General features: G+C 43.3%; 31 non-coding genes across 31 annotated transcripts; 30 read left to right on the forward strand and 1 right to left on the reverse strand.

The window, feature by feature from the left end:
- Nucleotides 1–45: 45 nt before the first annotated feature.
- Trnaq-uug (transfer RNA glutamine (anticodon UUG)) lies at nt 46–117 on the forward strand. The gene has a single exon. It is a non-coding gene; the product is annotated as a tRNA-Gln (tRNA).
- A 462-nt stretch (nt 118–579) lies between these two features.
- On the forward strand, nt 580–661 carry Trnas-gcu (transfer RNA serine (anticodon GCU)). Its single transcript has one exon. It is a non-coding gene; the product is annotated as a tRNA-Ser (tRNA).
- Nucleotides 662–668: 7 nt separating this feature from the next.
- Trnaq-uug (transfer RNA glutamine (anticodon UUG)) lies at nt 669–740 on the forward strand. Its single transcript has one exon. It is a non-coding gene; the product is annotated as a tRNA-Gln (tRNA).
- Nucleotides 741–1,999: 1,259 nt separating this feature from the next.
- Nucleotides 2,000–2,081, forward strand: Trnas-gcu (transfer RNA serine (anticodon GCU)). The gene has a single exon. It is a non-coding gene; the product is annotated as a tRNA-Ser (tRNA).
- A 715-nt stretch (nt 2,082–2,796) lies between these two features.
- On the forward strand, nt 2,797–2,878 carry Trnas-gcu (transfer RNA serine (anticodon GCU)). Its single transcript has one exon. It is a non-coding gene; the product is annotated as a tRNA-Ser (tRNA).
- Nucleotides 2,879–2,885: 7 nt separating this feature from the next.
- Trnaq-uug (transfer RNA glutamine (anticodon UUG)) lies at nt 2,886–2,957 on the forward strand. The gene has a single exon. It is a non-coding gene; the product is annotated as a tRNA-Gln (tRNA).
- Nucleotides 2,958–3,682: 725 nt separating this feature from the next.
- On the forward strand, nt 3,683–3,754 carry Trnaq-uug (transfer RNA glutamine (anticodon UUG)). Its single transcript has one exon. It is a non-coding gene; the product is annotated as a tRNA-Gln (tRNA).
- Nucleotides 3,755–4,709: 955 nt separating this feature from the next.
- On the forward strand, nt 4,710–4,791 carry Trnas-gcu (transfer RNA serine (anticodon GCU)). The gene has a single exon. It is a non-coding gene; the product is annotated as a tRNA-Ser (tRNA).
- A 540-nt stretch (nt 4,792–5,331) lies between these two features.
- Nucleotides 5,332–5,413, forward strand: Trnas-gcu (transfer RNA serine (anticodon GCU)). The gene has a single exon. It is a non-coding gene; the product is annotated as a tRNA-Ser (tRNA).
- Nucleotides 5,414–5,953: 540 nt separating this feature from the next.
- Nucleotides 5,954–6,035, forward strand: Trnas-gcu (transfer RNA serine (anticodon GCU)). Its single transcript has one exon. It is a non-coding gene; the product is annotated as a tRNA-Ser (tRNA).
- Nucleotides 6,036–6,042: 7 nt separating this feature from the next.
- On the forward strand, nt 6,043–6,114 carry Trnaq-uug (transfer RNA glutamine (anticodon UUG)). Its single transcript has one exon. It is a non-coding gene; the product is annotated as a tRNA-Gln (tRNA).
- Nucleotides 6,115–7,373: 1,259 nt separating this feature from the next.
- On the forward strand, nt 7,374–7,455 carry Trnas-gcu (transfer RNA serine (anticodon GCU)). Its single transcript has one exon. It is a non-coding gene; the product is annotated as a tRNA-Ser (tRNA).
- A 715-nt stretch (nt 7,456–8,170) lies between these two features.
- On the forward strand, nt 8,171–8,252 carry Trnas-gcu (transfer RNA serine (anticodon GCU)). Its single transcript has one exon. It is a non-coding gene; the product is annotated as a tRNA-Ser (tRNA).
- Nucleotides 8,253–8,259: 7 nt separating this feature from the next.
- Nucleotides 8,260–8,331, forward strand: Trnaq-uug (transfer RNA glutamine (anticodon UUG)). The gene has a single exon. It is a non-coding gene; the product is annotated as a tRNA-Gln (tRNA).
- Nucleotides 8,332–9,056: 725 nt separating this feature from the next.
- Nucleotides 9,057–9,128, forward strand: Trnaq-uug (transfer RNA glutamine (anticodon UUG)). Its single transcript has one exon. It is a non-coding gene; the product is annotated as a tRNA-Gln (tRNA).
- Nucleotides 9,129–11,328: 2,200 nt separating this feature from the next.
- Trnas-gcu (transfer RNA serine (anticodon GCU)) lies at nt 11,329–11,410 on the forward strand. Its single transcript has one exon. It is a non-coding gene; the product is annotated as a tRNA-Ser (tRNA).
- A 1,155-nt stretch (nt 11,411–12,565) lies between these two features.
- On the forward strand, nt 12,566–12,637 carry Trnaq-uug (transfer RNA glutamine (anticodon UUG)). Its single transcript has one exon. It is a non-coding gene; the product is annotated as a tRNA-Gln (tRNA).
- Nucleotides 12,638–12,842: 205 nt separating this feature from the next.
- On the reverse strand, nt 12,843–12,915 carry Trnae-cuc (transfer RNA glutamic acid (anticodon CUC)). The gene has a single exon. It is a non-coding gene; the product is annotated as a tRNA-Glu (tRNA).
- Nucleotides 12,916–13,188: 273 nt separating this feature from the next.
- Trnaq-uug (transfer RNA glutamine (anticodon UUG)) lies at nt 13,189–13,260 on the forward strand. Its single transcript has one exon. It is a non-coding gene; the product is annotated as a tRNA-Gln (tRNA).
- Nucleotides 13,261–13,720: 460 nt separating this feature from the next.
- Nucleotides 13,721–13,802, forward strand: Trnas-gcu (transfer RNA serine (anticodon GCU)). Its single transcript has one exon. It is a non-coding gene; the product is annotated as a tRNA-Ser (tRNA).
- Nucleotides 13,803–13,809: 7 nt separating this feature from the next.
- On the forward strand, nt 13,810–13,881 carry Trnaq-uug (transfer RNA glutamine (anticodon UUG)). The gene has a single exon. It is a non-coding gene; the product is annotated as a tRNA-Gln (tRNA).
- A 462-nt stretch (nt 13,882–14,343) lies between these two features.
- On the forward strand, nt 14,344–14,425 carry Trnas-gcu (transfer RNA serine (anticodon GCU)). The gene has a single exon. It is a non-coding gene; the product is annotated as a tRNA-Ser (tRNA).
- Nucleotides 14,426–14,432: 7 nt separating this feature from the next.
- On the forward strand, nt 14,433–14,504 carry Trnaq-uug (transfer RNA glutamine (anticodon UUG)). Its single transcript has one exon. It is a non-coding gene; the product is annotated as a tRNA-Gln (tRNA).
- A 1,882-nt stretch (nt 14,505–16,386) lies between these two features.
- On the forward strand, nt 16,387–16,468 carry Trnas-gcu (transfer RNA serine (anticodon GCU)). Its single transcript has one exon. It is a non-coding gene; the product is annotated as a tRNA-Ser (tRNA).
- Nucleotides 16,469–16,475: 7 nt separating this feature from the next.
- Nucleotides 16,476–16,547, forward strand: Trnaq-uug (transfer RNA glutamine (anticodon UUG)). Its single transcript has one exon. It is a non-coding gene; the product is annotated as a tRNA-Gln (tRNA).
- Nucleotides 16,548–17,623: 1,076 nt separating this feature from the next.
- On the forward strand, nt 17,624–17,695 carry Trnaq-uug (transfer RNA glutamine (anticodon UUG)). Its single transcript has one exon. It is a non-coding gene; the product is annotated as a tRNA-Gln (tRNA).
- A 460-nt stretch (nt 17,696–18,155) lies between these two features.
- On the forward strand, nt 18,156–18,237 carry Trnas-gcu (transfer RNA serine (anticodon GCU)). Its single transcript has one exon. It is a non-coding gene; the product is annotated as a tRNA-Ser (tRNA).
- Nucleotides 18,238–18,778: 541 nt separating this feature from the next.
- Trnas-gcu (transfer RNA serine (anticodon GCU)) lies at nt 18,779–18,862 on the forward strand. The gene has a single exon. It is a non-coding gene; the product is annotated as a tRNA-Ser (tRNA).
- Nucleotides 18,863–18,867: 5 nt separating this feature from the next.
- Trnaq-uug (transfer RNA glutamine (anticodon UUG)) lies at nt 18,868–18,939 on the forward strand. The gene has a single exon. It is a non-coding gene; the product is annotated as a tRNA-Gln (tRNA).
- Nucleotides 18,940–20,198: 1,259 nt separating this feature from the next.
- Nucleotides 20,199–20,280, forward strand: Trnas-gcu (transfer RNA serine (anticodon GCU)). The gene has a single exon. It is a non-coding gene; the product is annotated as a tRNA-Ser (tRNA).
- Nucleotides 20,281–20,287: 7 nt separating this feature from the next.
- Nucleotides 20,288–20,359, forward strand: Trnaq-uug (transfer RNA glutamine (anticodon UUG)). The gene has a single exon. It is a non-coding gene; the product is annotated as a tRNA-Gln (tRNA).
- The last annotated feature ends 387 nt before the right edge of the window (nt 20,360–20,746 follow it).

The following is a 20,746-nucleotide window of genomic DNA, read 5'->3' on the forward strand; positions in this document are numbered from 1 at the left end:
GGGCTCTGCCCGCGCAGGTTCAAATCCCATCTTCGTCGCACATTCGGTTCTATGGTGTAGTGGTTAGCATTCTGGACCTTGAATCCAGCGATCCAAGTTCAAATCTTGGTAGAACCTGACCTTCTTTTTGAATTCTGATTTAATCTTTTGTTTAAAAAATACGTGAGGGAAAGGCTGATTTATTTAAAATTGACTAAGCCATATTTGAATGCTTTCAAGTCAATTCTTCAACGTTTGCCAGGTTTATGGCAGAACTCAGGCTTAGAGGACAATTGGTGATTTCCACGGCGCGTTCGTAATGCAATTCAAAGTCTATCAGAAAACTCCCAACGTGGGGCCCGAACCCACAACCCTACGATGAAGAGTCTCGTGCTGTACCGACTGCGCTAGCCGGGCCGATTCGTTATTACATCCCGCCGTTAAAGCCGTCTTGAACTTACGCAACAATTGACTACACCTAAGATTACTTAAAATTGGGCCACTCGCGTAATCCTACTGTTTGAGCTGGTAAAATGTTACGTGAGTCGAAACAGGTTCAGCAATGTTAGCTTTCCATTAAGTAGACGTGGTACAGAAACAGACGAGGTGGCCGAGTGGTTAAGGCGATGGACTGCTAATCCATTGGGCTCTGCCTGCATGGGTTCTAATCCCATCTTCGTCGCACATTCGGTTTTATGGTGTAATGGTTAGCATTCTGGACTTTGAATCCAGTGATCCGAGTTCAAATCTCGGTAGAACCTGACCTTCTTTTTGAATTCTTATTTAATCTTCTGTTTAAAAAATACGTGAGGGAAAGGCTGATTTATTTAAAGTTGACTAAGCCATATTTGAATGCTTTCGAGTCATTTTTTCAACATTTGCCAGGTCTATGGACTTTAAATCCAGCGATCCGAGTTCAAATCTCGGTAGAACCTGACCTTTTTTTTGAATTCTGATTTAATCTTTTGTTTAAAAAATATGTAAGGGAAAGGCTGATTTATTTAGAATTGACTAAGCCACATTTGAATGCTTTCAAGTCAATTCTTCAGCATTTGCCAGGTTTATGGCAGAACTCATGCTTAGAGGAGAATTGCTGATTTCCAGGGCGCGTTCGTAATGCAATTAAAAGTGTATCAGAAAACTCCCAACGTGGGGTTCAAACCCACGACCCTACGATGAAGAGTCTCATGCTGAACCGACTGCGCTAGCCGGGCCGATTCGTTATTAGATTCCGCCGTTAAAGCCGTCTTGGACTTACGCAACAATTGACCACGCCTAAGATTACTTAAAATTGGGCCACTCACGTAATCCTACTGTTTGGGCTGGCAAAAGGTTACGTGAGTCGAAACAGGTTCAGCAATGTTAGCTTTCCATAAAGTAGACGTGGTACAGAAACAGACAAGGTGGCCGAGTGGTTAAGGTGATGGACTGCTAATCCTTCGGGCTCTGCCCGCGTGGGTTCGAATCACATCTTTGTCGCACATGCAGTTCTATGGTGAAATGGTTACCACTCTGGACTTTGAATCCAGGGATCCGAGTTCAAATCTCGGTAGAACCTGATCTTCTTTTTGACTTCTGATTTAATCTTTTGTTTAAAAAATATGTGAGGGAAAGGCTGATTTATTTAAAATTGACTAAGCCATATTTGAATGCTTTCAAGTCATTTCTTCAACATTTGCCAGGTTTATGGCAGAACTCATGCTTAGAGGAGAACTGGTGATTTCCACAGCGCGTTCGTAATGCAATTAAAAGTGTATCAGAAAACTCCCAACGTTGGGTTCGAACCCACGACCCTACGATGAAGAGTCTCATGCTGTACCGACTGCGCTAGCCGGACCGATTCGTTATTAGATTCCGCCGTTAAAGCCGTATTGGACTTACGCAACAATTGACCACACCTAAGATTACTTAAAATTGGGCCACTCACGTAATCCTACTGTTTGGGCTGGTAAAAGTTTACGTGAGTCGAAACAGGTTCAGCAATGTTAGCTTTCCCTAAAGTAGACGTGGTACAGAAACAGACGAGGTGGCCGAGTGGTTAAGGCGATGGACTGCTAATCCATTGGGCTCTGCCCGCGCGGGTTCGAATCCCATCTTCGTCGCACATGCGGTTCTATGTTGTAATGGTTAGCATTCTGGACTTTGAATCCAGCGATCCGAGTTCAAATCTCGGTAAAACCTGACCTTCTTTTTGAATTCTGATTTAATCTTCTGTTTAAAAAATACTTGAGGGAAAGGCTGATTTATTTAAAATTGACTAAGCCATATTTGAATGCTTTCGAGTCATTTTTTCCACATTTGCCAGGTCTATGGACTTTAAATCCAGCGATCCGAGTTCAAATCTCGGTAGAACCTGACCTTCTTTTTGAATTCTGATTTAATCTTTTGTTTAAAAAATACGTGAGGGAAAGGCTGATTTATTTAAAATTGTCTAAGCCATATTTGAATGCTTTCAAGTCATTTCTTCAGGATTTCCCAGGTTTATGGCAGAACTCATGCTTAGAGGAGAATTGGTGATTTCCAGGGCGCGTTCGTAATGCAATTAAAAGTGTATCAGAAAACTCCCAACGTGGGGTTCGAACCCACGACCCTACGATGAAGAGTCTCATGCTGTACCGACTGCGCTAGCCGGGCCGATTCGTTATTAGATTCCGCCGTTAAAGCCGTCTTGGACTTGCACAACAATTGACCCCACCTAAGATTACTTAAAATTGGGCCACTCACGTAATCCTACTGTTTGAGCTGGTAAAATGTTACGTGAGTCGAAACAGGTTCAGCAATGTTAGCTTTCCATAAAGTAGACGTGGTACAGAAACAGACGAGGTGGCCGAGTGGTTAAGGCGATGGACTGCTAATCCATTGGGCTCTGCCCGCATGGGTTCTAATCCCATCTTCGTCGCACATTCGGTTTTATGGTGTAATGGTTAGCATTCTGGACTTTGAATCCAGCGATCCGAGTTCAAATCTCGGTAGAACCTGACCTTCTTTTTGAATTCTTATTTAATCTTCTGTTTAAAAAATACGTGAGGGAAAGGCTGATTTATTTAAAATTGACTAAGCCATATTTGAATGCTTTCGAGTCATTTTTTCAACATTTGCCAGGTCTATGGACTTTAAATCCAGCGATCCGAGTTCAAATCTCGGTAGAACCTGACCTTTTTTTTGAATTCTGATTTAATCTTTTGTTTAAAAAATATGTGAGGGAAAGGCTGATTTATTTAGAATTGACTAAGCCACATTTGAATGCTTTCAAGTCAATTCTTCAGCATTTGCCAGGTTTATGGCAGAACTCATGCTTAGAGGAGAATTGCTGATTTCCAGGGCGCGTTCGTAATGCAATTAAAAGTGTATCAGAAAACTCCCAACGTGGGGTTCAAATCCACGACCCTACGATGAAGAGTCTCATGCTGAACCGACTGCGCTAGCCTGGCCGATTCGTTATTAGATTCCGCCGTTAAAGCCGTCTTGGACTTACGCAACAATTGACCACGCCTAAGATTACTTAAAATTGGGCCACTCACGTAATCCTACTGTTTGGGCTGGTAAAAGGTTACGTGAGTCGAAACAGGTTCAGCAATGTTAGCTTTCCATAAAGTAGACGTGGTACAGAAACAGACGAGGTGGCCGAGTGGTTAAGGTGATGGACTGCTAATCCTTCGGGCTCTGCCCGCGTGGGTTCGAATCCCATCTTCGTCGCACATGCGGTTCTATGGTGTAATGGTTAGCATTCTGGACTTTGAATCCAGCGATCCGAGTTCAAATCTCGGTAAAACCTGACCTTCTTTTTGAATTCTGATTTAATCTTCTGTTTAAAAAATACGTGAGGGAAAGGCTGATTTATTTAAAATTGACTAAGCCATATTTGAATGCTTTCGAGTCATTTCTTCAACATTTGCCAGGTTTATGGCAGAACTCATGCTTAGAGGAGAACTGGTGATTTCCACGGCGCGTTCGTAATGCAATTAAAAGTGTATCAGAAAACTCCCAACGTGGGGTTCGAACCCACGACCCTACGATGAAGAGTCTCATGCTGTACCGACTGCCGTACCGACTCCGAAACAGGTTCAGCAATGTTAGCTTTCCATAAAGTAGACGTGGTACAGAAACAGACGAGGTGGCCGAGTGGTTAAGGCGATGGACTGCTAATCCTTCGGGCTCTGCCCGCGTGGATTCTAATCACATCTTCATCGCACATTCTGTTCTATGGTGTAATGGTTAGCACTCTGGACTTTGAATCCAGCGATCCGAGTTTAAATTTCGATAGCACGTGACTTTCTTTCTGAACTCTGATTTAAACATTTGTTTGAAAAAAACGTGAGGAAGGGATGATTTATCTAAAATTGACTAAGCCATATTTGAAAGCTTTCAAGTCATTTCTTCAACATTTGCCAGGTTTATGGCAGAACTCATGCTTAGAGGAGAATTAGTGATTTCCATGGCGCGTTCGTAATGCAATTAAAATTGTATCAGAAAACGCCCAACGTGGGGCTCGAAACCACGACCCTGAGATTAAGAGTGTCATGCTCTACCGACTGAGCTAGCCGGGCTGATTTGTTATTAGGTTCCGCCATTAAAGCCGTCATGGACTTACGCAACAATTGACCACACCTAAGATTACTTAAAATTGGGCCACTCGCGTAATCCTACTGTTTGGGCTTGTAAAAGGTTACGTGTGTCGAAACAGGTTCAGCAATGTTAGCTTTCCATAAAGTAGACGTGGTACAGAAACAGACGAGGTGGCCGAGTGGTTAAGGCGATGGACTGCTAATCCATTGGGCTCTGCCCGCGTGGGTTCGAATCCCATCTTCGTCGCACATTCGGTTCTATGGTGTAATGGTTAGCACTCTGGACTTTGAATCCAGCGATCCTAATTCAAATCTCAGTAGAACCTGACCTTCTTTTTGAATTCTGATTTAATCTTTTGTTTAAAAAATACGTGAGGGAAAGGCTGATTTATTTAAAATTGGCTAAGCCATATTTGAATGCTTTCAAGTCATTTCTTCAACATTTGTCAGGTTTATGGCAGAACTCATGCTTAGATGAGAATTGGTGATTTCCACGGCGCGTTCGTAATGCAATTAAAAGTTTATCAGAAAACGCCCAACGTGGGGCTCGAACCTCCGACCCTGAGATTAAGAGACTCATGCTCTACCGACTTAGCTAGCCGAGCTGATTCGTTATTAGGTTCCGCCATTAAAGCCGTCTTGGACTTACGCAACAATTGACCACACCTAAGATTACTTAAAATTGGGCCACTCGCGTAATCCTACTGTTTGGTCTGGTAAAAGGTTACGTGAGTCAAAACAGATTCAGCAATGTTAGCTTTCATAAAGTAGACGTTGTACAAAAACAGACGAGGTGGCCGAGTGGTTAAGGCGATGGACTGCTAATCCATTGGGCTCTGCCCGCGCGGGTTCAAATCCCATCTTCGTCGCACATTCGGTTCTATGGTGTAATGGTTAGCACTCTGGACTTTGAATCCAGCGATCCTAGTTCAAATCTGAGTAGAACCTAACCTTTTTTTGGAATTCTTATTTAATCTTTTGTTTAAAAAATACGTGAGGGAAAGGCTGATTTATTTAAAATTGACTAAGCCATATTTGAATGCTTTCAATCATTTCTTCAACATTTGTCAGGTTTATGGCAGAACTCATGCTTAGATGAGAATTGGTGATTTTCACGGCGCGTTCGTAATTCAATTAAAAGTTTATCAGAAAACGCCCAACGTGGGGCTCGAAACCCCGACCCTGAGATTAAGAGTCTCGTGCTGTACCGACTGCGCTAGCCGGGCCGATTCGTTATTACATCCCGCCGTTAAAGCCGTCTTGAACTTACGCAACAATTGACTACACCTAAGATTACTTAAAATTGGGCCACTCGCGTAATCCTACTGTTTGAGCTGGTAAAATGTTACGTGAGTCGAAACAGGTTCAGCAATGTTAGCTTTCCATTAAGTAGACGTGGTACAGAAACAGACGAGGTGGCCGAGTGGTTAAGGCGATGGACTGCTAATCCATTGGGCTCTGCCTGCATGGGTTCTAATCCCATCTTCGTCGCACATTCGGTTTTATGGTGTAATGGTTAGCATTCTGGACTTTGAATCCAGTGATCCGAGTTCAAATCTCGGTAGAACCTGACCTTCTTTTTGAATTCTTATTTAATCTTCTGTTTAAAAAATACGTGAGGGAAAGGCTGATTTATTTAAAGTTGACTAAGCCATATTTGAATGCTTTCGAGTCATTTTTTCAACATTTGCCAGGTCTATGGACTTTAAATCCAGCGATCCGAGTTCAAATCTCGGTAGAACCTGACCTTTTTTTTGAATTCTGATTTAATCTTTTGTTTAAAAAATATGTAAGGGAAAGGCTGATTTATTTAGAATTGACTAAGCCACATTTGAATGCTTTCAAGTCAATTCTTCAGCATTTGCCAGGTTTATGGCAGAACTCATGCTTAGAGGAGAATTGCTGATTTCCAGGGCGCGTTCGTAATGCAATTAAAAGTGTATCAGAAAACTCCCAACGTGGGGTTCAAACCCACGACCCTACGATGAAGAGTCTCATGCTGAACCGACTGCGCTAGCCGGGCCGATTCGTTATTAGATTCCGCCGTTAAAGCCGTCTTGGACTTACGCAACAATTGACCACGCCTAAGATTACTTAAAATTGGGCCACTCACGTAATCCTACTGTTTGGGCTGGCAAAAGGTTACGTGAGTCGAAACAGGTTCAGCAATGTTAGCTTTCCATAAAGTAGACGTGGTACAGAAACAGACAAGGTGGCCGAGTGGTTAAGGTGATGGACTGCTAATCCTTCGGGCTCTGCCCGCGTGGGTTCGAATCACATCTTTGTCGCACATGCAGTTCTATGGTGAAATGGTTACCACTCTGGACTTTGAATCCAGGGATCCGAGTTCAAATCTCGGTAGAACCTGATCTTCTTTTTGACTTCTGATTTAATCTTTTGTTTAAAAAATATGTGAGGGAAAGGCTGATTTATTTAAAATTGACTAAGCCATATTTGAATGCTTTCAAGTCATTTCTTCAACATTTGCCAGGTTTATGGCAGAACTCATGCTTAGAGGAGAACTGGTGATTTCCACAGCGCGTTCGTAATGCAATTAAAAGTGTATCAGAAAACTCCCAACGTTGGGTTCGAACCCACGACCCTACGATGAAGAGTCTCATGCTGTACCGACTGCGCTAGCCGGACCGATTCGTTATTAGATTCCGCCGTTAAAGCCGTATTGGACTTACGCAACAATTGACCACACCTAAGATTACTTAAAATTGGGCCACTCACGTAATCCTACTGTTTGGGCTGGTAAAAGTTTACGTGAGTCGAAACAGGTTCAGCAATGTTAGCTTTCCCTAAAGTAGACGTGGTACAGAAACAGACGAGGTGGCCGAGTGGTTAAGGCGATGGACTGCTAATCCATTGGGCTCTGCCCGCGCGGGTTCGAATCCCATCTTCGTCGCACATGCGGTTCTATGTTGTAATGGTTAGCATTCTGGACTTTGAATCCAGCGATCCGAGTTCAAATCTCGGTAAAACCTGACCTTCTTTTTGAATTCTGATTTAATCTTCTGTTTAAAAAATACTTGAGGGAAAGGCTGATTTATTTAAAATTGACTAAGCCATATTTGAATGCTTTCGAGTCATTTTTTCCACATTTGCCAGGTCTATGGACTTTAAATCCAGCGATCCGAGTTCAAATCTCGGTAGAACCTGACCTTCTTTTTGAATTCTGATTTAATCTTTTGTTTAAAAAATACGTGAGGGAAAGGCTGATTTATTTAAAATTGTCTAAGCCATATTTGAATGCTTTCAAGTCATTTCTTCAGGATTTCCCAGGTTTATGGCAGAACTCATGCTTAGAGGAGAATTGGTGATTTCCAGGGCGCGTTCGTAATGCAATTAAAAGTGTATCAGAAAACTCCCAACGTGGGGTTCGAACCCACGACCCTACGATGAAGAGTCTCATGCTGTACCGACTGCGCTAGCCGGGCCGATTCGTTATTAGATTCCGCCGTTAAAGCCGTCTTGGACTTGCACAACAATTGACCCCACCTAAGATTACTTAAAATTGGGCCACTCACGTAATCCTACTGTTTGAGCTGGTAAAATGTTACGTGAGTCGAAACAGGTTCAGCAATGTTAGCTTTCCATAAAGTAGACGTGGTACAGAAACAGACGAGGTGGCCGAGTGGTTAAGGCGATGGACTGCTAATCCATTGGGCTCTGCCCGCATGGGTTCTAATCCCATCTTCGTCGCACATTCGGTTTTATGGTGTAATGGTTAGCATTCTGGACTTTGAATCCAGCGATCCGAGTTCAAATCTCGGTAGAACCTGACCTTCTTTTTGAATTCTTATTTAATCTTCTGTTTAAAAAATACGTGAGGGAAAGGCTGATTTATTTAAAATTGACTAAGCCATATTTGAATGCTTTCGAGTCATTTTTTCAACATTTGCCAGGTCTATGGACTTTAAATCCAGCGATCCGAGTTCAAATCTCGGTAGAACCTGACCTTTTTTTTGAATTCTGATTTAATCTTTTGTTTAAAAAATATGTGAGGGAAAGGCTGATTTATTTAGAATTGACTAAGCCACATTTGAATGCTTTCAAGTCAATTCTTCAGCATTTGCCAGGTTTATGGCAGAACTCATGCTTAGAGGAGAATTGCTGATTTCCAGGGCGCGTTCGTAATGCAATTAAAAGTGTATCAGAAAACTCCCAACGTGGGGTTCAAATCCACGACCCTACGATGAAGAGTCTCATGCTGAACCGACTGCGCTAGCCTGGCCGATTCGTTATTAGATTCCGCCGTTAAAGCCGTCTTGGACTTACGCAACAATTGACCACGCCTAAGATTACTTAAAATTGGGCCACTCACGTAATCCTACTGTTTGGGCTGGTAAAAGGTTACGTGAGTCGAAACAGGTTCAGCAATGTTAGCTTTCCATAAAGTAGACGTGGTACAGAAACAGACGAGGTGGCCGAGTGGTTAAGGTGATGGACTGCTAATCCTTCGGGCTCTGCCCGCGTGGGTTCGAATCCCATCTTCGTCGCACATGCGGTTCTATGGTGTAATGGTTAGCATTCTGGACTTTGAATCCAGCGATCCGAGTTCAAATCTCGGTAAAACCTGACCTTCTTTTTGAATTCTGATTTAATCTTCTGTTTAAAAAATACGTGAGGGAAAGGCTGATTTATTTAAAATTGACTAAGCCATATTTGAATGCTTTCGAGTCATTTCTTCAACATTTGCCAGGTTTATGGCAGAACTCATGCTTAGAGGAGAACTGGTGATTTCCACGGCGCGTTCGTAATGCAATTAAAAGTGTATCAGAAAACTCCCAACGTGGGGTTCGAACCCACGACCCTACGATGAAGAGTCTCATGCTGTACCGACTGCCGTACCGACTCCGAAACAGGTTCAGCAATGTTAGCTTTCCATAAAGTAGACGTGGTACAGAAACAGACGAGGTGGCCGAGTGGTTAAGGCGATGGACTGCTAATCCTTCGGGCTCTGCCCGCGTGGATTCTAATCACATCTTCGTCGCACATGCAGTTCTATGGTGAAATGGTTAGCACTCTGGACTTTGAATCCAGCGATCCGAGTTCAAATCTCGGTAGAACCTGACCTTCTTTTTGAATTCTTTTTTAATCTTTCGTTTAACAAATACGTGAGGGAAAGGCTGATTTATTTAAAATTGACTAAGCCATATTTGAATGCTTTCAAGTAATTTCTTCAACATTTGCCAGGTTTATGGCAGAACTCATACTTAGAGGATAATTGGTGATTTCCACGGCGCGTTCGTAATGCAATTAAAAGTGTATCAACAAACGCCCAACGTGGGGCTCGAACCCACGACCCTGAGATTAAGAGTCTCATCCTCTACGGACTGAGCTAGCCGGGCTGTTTCGTTAATAGGTTCCGCCATTAAAGCCGTCTTGGACTTGCACAACAATTGACCCCACCTAAGATTACTTAAAATTGGGCCACTCACGTAATCCTACTGTTTGGGCTGGTAAAAGGTTACGTGAGTCGAAACAGGTTCAGCAATGTTAGCTTTCCATAAAGTAGACGTGGTACAGAAACAGACGAGGTGGCCGAGTGGTTAAGGCGATGGACTGCTAATCCTTCGGGCTCTGCCTGCGTGGGTTCGAATCACATCTTCGTCGCACATGCAGTTCTATGGTGAAATGGTTAGCACTCTGGACTTTGAATCCAGCGATCCGAGTTCAAATCTCGGCAGAACCTGATCTTCTTTTTGAATTCTGATTTAATCTTTTGTATAAAATATGTGAGGGAAAGGCTGATTTATTTAAAATTGACTAAGCCATATTTGAATGCTTTCAAGTCATTTCTTCTACATTTGCCAGGTTTATGGCAGAACTCATGCTTAGAGGAGAACTGGTGATTTCCACGGCGCGTTCGTAATGCAATTAAAAGTGTATCAGAAAACTCCCAACGTGGGGTTCGAACCCACGACCCTACGATGAAGAGTCTCATGCTGTACCGACTGCGCTAGCAGGACCGTTTCGTTATTAGATTCCGCCGTTAAAGCCGTATTGGACTTACGCAACAATTGACCACGCCTAAGATTACTTAAAATTGGGCCACTCACGTAATCCTACTGTTTGGGCTGGTAAAAGTTTACGTGAGTCGAAACAGGTTCAGCAATGTTAGCTTTCCATAAAGTAGACGTGGTACAGAAACAGACGAGGTTGCCGAGTGGTTAAGGCGATGGACTGCTAATCCTTCGGGCTCTGCCCGCGTGGATTCTAATCACATCTTCGTCGCACATGCAGTTCTATGGTGAAATGGTTAGCACTCTGGACTTTGAATCCAGCGATCCGAGTTCAAATCTCGGTAGAACCTGACCTTCTTTTTGAATTCTTTTTTAATCTTTTGTTTAACAAATACGTGAGGGAAAGGCTGATTTATTTAAAATTGACTAAGCCATATTTGAATGCTTTCAAGTAATTTCTTTAACATTTGCCAGGTTTATGGCAGAACTCATACTTAGAGGATAATTGGTGATTTCCACGGCGCGTTCGTAATGCAATTAAAAGTGTATCAACAAACGCCCAACGTGGGGCTCGAACTCACGACCCTGAGATTAAGAGTCTCATCCTCTACGGACTGAGCTAGCCGGGCTGTTTCGTTAATAGGTTCCGCCATTAAAGCCGTCTTGGACTTGCACAACAATTGAACCCACCTAAGATTACTTAAAATTGGGCCACTCGCGTAATCCTACTGTTTGGGCTGGTAAAAGGTTACGTGAGTCGAAACAGGTTCAGCAATGTTAGCTTTGCATAAAGCAGACGCGGTACAGAAACAGACGAGGTGGCCGAGTGGTTAAGGCGATGGACTGCTAATCCATTGGCCTCTGCCCGCGTGGGTTCGAATCCCATCTTCGTTGCACATTCGGTTCTATGGTGTAATGGTTAGCACTCTAGACTTTGAATCCAGCGATCCGAGTTCAAATCTTGGTAGAACCTGACTTTCTTTTTGAACTCTGATTTAATCATTTGTTTAAGAGTTACGTGAGGAAGGGATGATTTATCTAAAATTGACTAAGCCATATTTGAATGCTTTAAAGTCATTTCTTCAACTTTTGCCAAGTTTATGGCACCACTCATGCTTAGAAGGAGACTTGGTGATTTCCATGGCGCGTTCGTAATGCAATCCAAAGTCTATTGGAAAAAGGCCAACGTGGGATCGAACCCACGACCCTGAGATTAAGAGTCTCATGCTTTACCGCATGAGCTAGCCGGGTTGATTCGTTTTTAGGTTCCGCCACTAAAGCCGTCTTGGACTTACGCAACAATTGACCACACCTAAAATTACTTAAATATGGGTCGCTCGCGTACTCCTGCTGTTTGGGCTGGTAAAATGTCACGTGAGTCGAAACAGGTTCAGCAATGTTAGCTTTCCATAAAGTAGACGTGGTACAGAAACAGACGAGGTGGCCGAGTGGTTAAGGCGATGTACTGCTAATCCATTGGGCAGTGCCCGCGTGGGTTCGAATCCCATCTTCGTCGCACATTCGGTTCTATGCTGTAATGGTTAGCACTCTGGACTTTGAATCCATCGATCCGAGTTCAAATCTCGGTAGAACCTGACTTTCATTTTGAACTCTGACTTAATCATTTGTTTAAGAAATGCGTGAGGAAGGGATGATTTATCTAAAATTGACTAACCCATATTTGAATGCTTTCAAGTCATTTCTTCAACATTTGCCAGGTCGAACCCACGACCCTGAGATTAAGAGTCTCATATTCTACTGACTGGGCTAGCTGGGTTGATACGATATAATGTTTCGCCATTAAAGCCGTCTTGGACTTATGCAACAATTGACCAGACTTAAGATAACTTAAAATTGCGCCACTCGCGTAATCCTACCGTTTGGGCTAGTAAAAGGTTACGTGAGTCGAATCAGGTTCAGCAATGTTAGCTTTCCATAAAGTAGACGCGGTACAGAAACAGACGAGGTGGCCGAGTGGTTAAGGCGATTGACTGCTAATCCATTGGCCTCTGCCCGCGTGGGTTCGAATCCCATCTTCGTCGCACATTCGGTTCTATGGTGTAATGGTTAGCACTCTGGACTTTGAATCCAGCGATCCGAGTTCAAATCTCGGTAGAACCTGACTTTCTTTTTGAACTCTGTTTTAATCATTTGTATAGGAGTTACGTGAGGAAGGGATGATTTATGTAAAATTGCCTAACCCATATTTGAATGCTTTCAAGTCATTTCTTCAACATTTGCCAGGTTTATGGCGGAACTCATGCTTAGAGGAGAATTGGTGATTTCGACGGCGCGTTCGTAATGCAATTCAAAGTCTATCAGAAAACGCCGAACGTGGGGCTCGAACTCACGACCCTGAGATTGAGAGTCTCATGCTCTACCGACTGAGCTAGCCGGGCTGATTCGTTTTTTAGGTGCCGCCACTAAAGCCGTCTTGGTCTTACGCAACAATTGACCACACCTAAGATTACTTAAAATTGGGCCACTCGCGTAATCTTACTGTTTGGGCTGGTAAAAGGTTACGTGAGTCGAAACAGGTTCAGCAATGTTAGCTTTCCATAAAGTAGACGTGGTACAGAAACAGACGAGGTGGCCGAGTGGTTAAGGCGATGGACTGCTAATCCATTGGGCTCTGCGCGCATAGCTTCTAATCCCATCTTCGTCGCACATTCGGTTCTATGGTGTAATGGTTAGCATTCTGGACTTTGAATCCAGCGATCCGAGTTCAAATCTCGGTAGAACCTGATATTTTCTTTGAACTCTGATTTAATCTTTTGTTTAGGAGATACGTGAGGAAGGGATGACTTATCTAAAATTGACTAAGCCATATTTGAATGCTTTCAAGTCATTTCTTCAACATTTGCCAGGTTTATGGAGGAATCATGCTTAGAGGAGAATTAGTGATTTCCACGGTGTGTTCGTAATGCAATTTAAAGTGCAGCAAAAAACGCCCAACGAGGGGCTCCAATCCACGACCCTGAGATTAAGAGTCTCATGCTCTACCGACTGAGCTAGCCGGGCTGATTCGTTATAAGGTTCCGCCATTAAAGCCGTCTTGGACTTACTCAACAATTCACCACACCTAAGATTACTTAAAATTGGGCCACTCGCGTAATCCTACTGTTTGGGCTGTTAAAAGGTTACGTGAGTCAAAACAGGTTCAGCAATGTTAGCTTTCCATAAAGTAGACGTTGTACAGAAACAGACGAGGTGGCCGAGTGGTTAAGGCGATGGACTGCTAATCCATTGGGCTCTGCCCGCGCGGGTTCGAATCCCATCTTCGTCGCACCTGCGGTTCTATGGTGTAATGGTTAGCGTTCTGGACTTTGAATCCAGCGATCCGAGTTCAAATCTCGGTAGAACCTGACCTTCTTTTTGAACTCTGATTTAATCTTCTGTTTAAAAAATACGTGAGGGAAAGGCTGATTTATTTAAAATTGACTAAGCCATATTTGAATGCTTTCAAGTCATTTCTTCAACATTTGCCAGGTTTATGGCAGAACTCATGCTTAGAGGATAATTGGTGATTTCCACGGTGTGTTCGTAATGCAATTAAAAGTGCAGCAGAAAACGCCCAACGAGAGGCTCCAATCCACGACCCTGAGATTAAGAGTCTCTTGCTCTACCGACTGAGCTAGCCGGGCTGATTCGTTATAAGGTTCCGCCATTAAAGCCGTCTTGGCCTTACTCAACAATTCACCACACCTAAGATTACTTAAAATTGGGCCACTCGCGTAATCCTACTGTTTGGGCTGGTAAAAGGTTACGTGAGTCAAAACAGGTTCAGCAATGTTAGCTTTCCATAAAGTAGACGTTGTACAGAAACAGACGAGGTGGCCGAGTGGTTAAGGCGATGGACTGCTAATCCATTGGGCTCTGCCCGCGCGGGTTCGAATCCCATCTTCGTCGCACCTGCGGTTCTATGGTGTAAAGGTTAGCATTCTGGACTTTGAATCCAGCGATCCGAGTTCAAATCTCGGTAGAACCTGACCTTCTTTTTGAATTCTGATTTAATCTTCTGTTTAAAAAATACGTGAGGGAAAGGCTGATTTATTTAAAATTGACTAAGCCATATTTGAATGCTTTCGAGTCATTTTTTCAACATTTGCCAGGTCTATGGACTTTAAATCCAGCGATCCGAGTTCAAATCTCGGTAGAACCTGACCTTCTTTTTGAATTCTGATTTAATCTTTTGTTTAAAAAATATGTGAGGGAAAGGCTGATTTATTTAAAATTGACTAAGCCATATTTGAATGCTTTCAAGTCATTTCTTCAACATTTGCCAGGTTTATGGCAGAATTCATGCTTAGAGGATAATTGGTGATTTCCACGGCGCGTTCGTAATGCAATTAAAAGTGTATCAACAAACGCCCAACGTGGGGCTCGAACCCACGACCCTGAGATTAAGAGTCTCATCCTCTACGGACTGAGCTAGCCGGGCTGTTTCGTTAATAGGTTCCGCCATTAAAGCCGTCTTGGACTTGCACAACAATTGACCCCACCTAAGATTACTTAAAATTGGGCCACTCACGTAATCCTACTGTTTGGGCTGGTAAAAGGTTACGTGAGTCGAAACAGGTTCAGCAATGTTAGCTTTCCATAAAGTAGACGTGGTACAGAAACAGACGAGGTGGCCGAGTGGTTAAGGCGATGGACTGCTAATCCTTCGGGCTCTGCCCGCGTGGGTTCGAATCACATCTTCGTCGCACATGCAGTTCTATGGTGAAATGGTTAGCACTCTGGACTTTGAATCCAGCGATCCGAGTTCAAATCTCGGCAGAACCTGATCTTCTTTTTGAATTCTGATTTAATCTTTTGTTTAAAAAATATGTGAGGGAAAGGCTGATTTATTTAAAATTGACTAAGCCATATTTGAATGCTTTCAAGTCATTTCTTCTACATTTGCCAGGTTTATGGCAGAACTCATGCTTAGAGGAGAACTGGTGATTTCCACGGCGCGTTCGTAATGCAATTAAAAGTGTATCAGAAAACTCCCAACGTGGGGTTCGAGCCCACGACCCTACGATGAAGAGTCTCATGCTGTACCGACTGCGCTAGCAGGACCGTTTCGTTATTAGATTCCACCGTTAAAGCCGTATTGGACTTACGCAACAATTGACCACGCCTAAGATTACTTAAAATTGGGCCACTCACGTAATCCTACTGTTTGGGCTGGTAAAAGTTTACGTGAGTCGAAACAGGTTCAGCAATGTTAGCTTTCCATAAAGTAGACGTGGTACAGAAACAGACGAGGTTGCCGAGTGGTTAAGGGGATGGACTGCTAATCCTTCGGGCTCTGCCCGCGTGGATTCTAATCACATCTTCGTCGCACATGCAGTTCTATGGTGAAATGGTTAGCACTCTGGACTTTGAATCCAGCGATCCGAGTTCAAATCTCGGTAGAACCTGACCTTCTTTTTGAATTCTTTTTTAATCTTTTGTTTAACAAATACGTGAGGGAAAGGCTGATTTATTTAAAATTGACTAAGCCATATTTGAATGCTTTCAAGTAATTTCTTCAACATTTGCCAGGTTTATGGCAGAACTCATACTTAGAGGATAATTGGTGATTTCCACGGCGCGTTCGTAATGCAATTAAAAGTGTATCAACAAACGCCCAACGTGGGGCTCGAACCCACGACCCTGAGATTAAGAGTCTCATCCTCTACGGACTGAGCTAGCCGGGCTGTTTCGTTAATAGGTTCCGCCATTAAAGCCGTCTTGGACTTGCACAACAATTAAACCCACCTAAGATTACTTAAAATTGGGCCACTCGCGTAATCCTACTGTTTGGGCTGGTAAAAGGTTACGTGAGTCGAAACAGGTTCAGCAATGTTAGCTTTGCATAAAGCAGACGCGGTACAGAAACAGACGAGGTGGCCGAGTGGTTAAGGCGATGGACTGCTAATCCATTGGCCTCTGCCCGCGTGGGTTCGAATCCCATCTTCGTTGCACATTCGGTTCTATGGTGTAATGGTTAGCACTCTAGACTTTGAATCCAGCGATCCGAGTTCAAATCTCGGTAGAACCTGACTTTCTTTTTGAACTCTGATTTAATCATTTGTTTAAGAGTTACGTGAGGAAGGGATGATTTATCTAAAATTGACTAAGCCATATTTGAATGCTTTAAAGTCATTTCTTCAACTTTTGCCAAGTTTATGGCACCACTCATGCTTAGAAGGAGACTTGGTGATTTCCATGGCGCGTTCGTAATGCAATCCAAAGTCTATTGGAAAAAGGCCAACGTGGGATCGAACCCACGACCCTGAGATTAAGAGTCTCATGCTTTACTGCATGAGCTAGCCGGGTTGATTCGTTTTTAGGTTCCGCCACTAAAGCCGTCTTGGACTTACGCAACAATTGACCACACCTAAAATTACTTAAATATGGGTCGCTCGCGTACTCCTGCTGTTTGGGCTGGTAAAATGTCACGTGAGTCGAAACAGGTTCAGCAATGTTAGCTTTCCATAAAGTAGACGTGGTACAGAAACAGACGAGGTGGCCGAGTGGTTAAGGCGATGTACTGCTAATCCATTGGGCAGTGCCCGCGTGGGTTCGAATCCCATCTTCGTCGCACATTCGGTTCTATGCTGTAATGGTTAGCACTCTGGACTTTGAATCCATCGATCCGAGTTCAAATCTCGGTAGAACCTGACTTTCATTTTGAACTCTGACTTAATCATTTGTTTAAGAAATGCGTGAGGAAGGGATGATTTATCTAAAATTGACTAACCCATATTTGAATGCTTTCAAGTCATTTCTTCAACATTTGCCAGGTCGAACCCACGACCCTGAGATTAAGAGTCTCATATTCTACTGACTGGGCTAGCTGGGTTGATACGATATAATGTTTCGCCATTAAAGCCGTCTTGGACTTATGCAACAATTGACCAGACCTAAGATAACTTAAAATTGCGCCACTCGCGTAATCCTACCGTTTGGGCTAGTAAAAGGTTACGTGAGTCGAATCAGGTTCAGCAATGTTAGCTTTCCATAAAGTAGACGCGGTACAGAAACAGACGAGGTGGCCGAGTGGTTAAGGCGATTGACTGCTAATCCATTGGGCTCTGCCCGCATAGCTTCTAATCCCATCTTCGTCGCACATTCGGTTCTATGGTGTAATGGTTAGCATTCTGGACTTTGAATCCAGCGATCCGAGTTCAAATCTCGGTAGAACCTGATATTTTCTTTGAACTCTGATTTAATCTTTTCTTTAGGAGATACGTGAGGAAGGGATGACTTATCTAAAATTGACTAAGCCATATTTGAATGCTTTCAAGTCATTTCTTCAACATTTGCCAGGTTTATGGCGGAATCATGCTTAGAGGAGAATTAGTGATTTCCACGGTGTGTTCGTAATGCAATTAAAAGTGCAGCAAAAAACGCCCAACGAGGGGCTCCAATCCACGACCCTGAGATTAAGAGTCTCATGCTCTACCGACTGAGCTAGCCGGGCTGATTCGTTATAAGGTTCCGCCATTAAAGCCGTCTTGGACTTACTCAACAATTCACCACACCTAAGATTACTTAAAATTGGGCCACTCGCGTAATCCTACTGTTTGGGCTGGTAAAAGGTTACGTGAGTCAAAACAGGTTCAGCAATGTTAGCTTTCCATAAAGTAGACGTTGTACAGAAACAGACGAGGTGGCCGAGTGGTTAAGGCGATGGACTGCTAATCCATTGGGCTCTGCCCGCGCGGGTTCGAATCCCATCTTCGTCGCACCTGCAGTTCTATGGTGTAATGGTTAGCGTTCTGGACTTTGAATCCAGCGATCCGAGTTCAAATCTCGGTAGAACCTGACCTTCTTTTTGAACTCTGATTTAATCTTCTGTTTAAAAAATACGTGAGGGAAAGGCTGATTTATTTAAAATTGACTAAGCCATATTTGAATGCTTTCAAGTCATTTCTTCAACATTTGCCAGGTTTATGGCAGAACTCATGCTTAGAGGATAATTGGTGATTTCCACGGTGTGTTCGTAATGCAATTAAAAGTGCAGCAGAAAACGCCCAACGAGAGGCTCCAATCCACGACCCTGAGATTAAGAGTCTCATGCTCTACCGACTGAGCTAGCCGGGCTGATTCGTTATAAGGTTCCGCCATTAAAGCCGTCTTGGCCTTACTCAACAATTCACCACACCTAAGATTACTTAAAATTGGGCCACTCGCGTAATCCTACTGTTTGGGCTGGTAAAAGGTTACGTGAGTCAAAACAGGTTCAGCAATGTTAGCTTTCCATAAAGTAGACGTTGTACAGAAACAGCCGAGGTGGCCGAGTGGTTAAGGCGATGGACTGCTAATCCATTGGGCTCTGCCCGCGCGGGTTCGAATCCCATCTTCGTCGCACCTGCGGTTCTATGGTGTAATGGTTAGCATTCTGGTCTTTGAATCCAGCGATCCGAGTTCAAATCTCGGTAGAACCTGACCTTCTTTTTGAATTCTGATTTAATCTTCTGTTTAAAAAATACGTGAGGGAAAGGCTGATTTATTTAAAATTGACTAAGCCATATTTGAATGCTTTCGAGTCACTTTTTCAACATTTGCCAGGTCTATGGACTTTAAATCCAGCGATCCGAGTTCAAATCTCGGTAGAACCTGACCTTCTTTTTGAATTCTGATTTAATCTTTTGTTTAAAAAATATGTGAGGGAAAGGCTGATTTATTTAAAATTGACTAAGCCATATTTGAATGCTTTCAAGTCATTTCTTCTACATTTGCCAGATTTATGGCAGAACTCATGCTTAGAGGAGAACTGGTGATTTCCACGGCGCGTTCGTAATGCAATTAAAAGTGTATCAGAAAACTCCCAACGTGGGGTTCGAGCCCACGACCCTACGATGAAGAGTCTCATGCTGTACCGACTGCGCTAGCAGGACCGTTTCGTTATTAGATTCCGCCGTTAAAGCCGTATTGGACTTTCGCAACAATTGACCACGCCTAAGATTACTTAAAATTGGGCCACTCACGTAATCCTACTGTTTGGGCTGGTAAAAGTTTACTTGAGTCGAAACAGGTTCAGCAATGTTAGCTTTCCATAAAGTAGACGTGGTACAGAAACAGACGAGGTTGCCGAGTGGTTAAGGCGATGGACTGCTAATCCTTCGGGCTCTGCCCGCGTGGATTCTAATCACATCTTCGTCGCACATGCAGTTCTATGGTGAAATGGTTAGCACTCTGGACTTTGAATCCAGCGATCCGAGTTCAAATCTCGGTAGAACCTGACCTTCTTTTTGAATTCTTTTTTAATCTTTTGTTTAACAAATACGTGAGGGAAAGGCTGATTTATTTAAAATTGACTAAGCCATATTTGAATGCTTTCAAGTAATTTCTTCAACATTTGCCAGGTTTATGGCAGAACTCATACTTAGAGGATAATTGGTGATTTCCACGGCGCGTTCGTAATGCAATTAAAAGTGTATCAACAAACGCCCAACGTGGGGCTCGAACCCACGACCCTGAGATTAAGAGTCTCATCCTCTACGGACTGAGCTAGCCGGGCTGTTTCGTTAATAGGTTCCGCCATTAAAGCCGTCTTGGACTTGCACAACAATTAAACCCACCTAAGATTACTTAAAATTGGGCCACTCGCGTAATCCTACTGTTTGGGCTGGTAAAAGGTTACGTGAGTCGAAACAGGTTCAGCAATGTTAGCTTTGCATAAAGCAGACGCGGTACAGAAACAGACGAGGTGGCCGAGTGGTTAAGGCGATGGACTGCTAATCCATTGGCCTCTGCCCGCGTGGGTTCGAATCCCATCTTCGTTGCACATTCGGTTCTATGGTGTAATGGTTAGCACTCTAGACTTTGAATCCAGCGATCCGAGTTCAAATCTCGGTAGAACCTGACTTTCTTTTTGAACTCTGATTTAATCATTTGTTTAAGAGTTACGTGAGGAAGGGATGATTTATCTAAAATTGACTAAGCCATATTTGAATGCTTTAAAGTCATTTCTTCAACTTTTGCCAAGTTTATGGCACCACTCATGCTTAGAAGGAGACTTGGTGATTTCCATGGCGCGTTCGTAATGCAATCCAAAGTCTATTGGAAAAAGGCCAACGTGGGATCGAACCCACGACCCTGAGATTAAGAGTCTCATGCTTTACCGCATGAGCTAGCCGGGTTGATTCGTTTTTAGGTTCCGCCACTAAAGCCGTCTTGGACTTACGCAACAATTGACCACACCTAAAATTACTTAAATATGGGTCGTTCGCGTACTCCTGCTGTTTGGGC

This window comes from Hydractinia symbiolongicarpus, chromosome 14 (assembly GCF_029227915.1).
Source record: "Hydractinia symbiolongicarpus strain clone_291-10 chromosome 14, HSymV2.1, whole genome shotgun sequence".
In the NCBI taxonomy this organism is placed as follows: domain Eukaryota; kingdom Metazoa; phylum Cnidaria; class Hydrozoa; order Anthoathecata; family Hydractiniidae; genus Hydractinia; species Hydractinia symbiolongicarpus.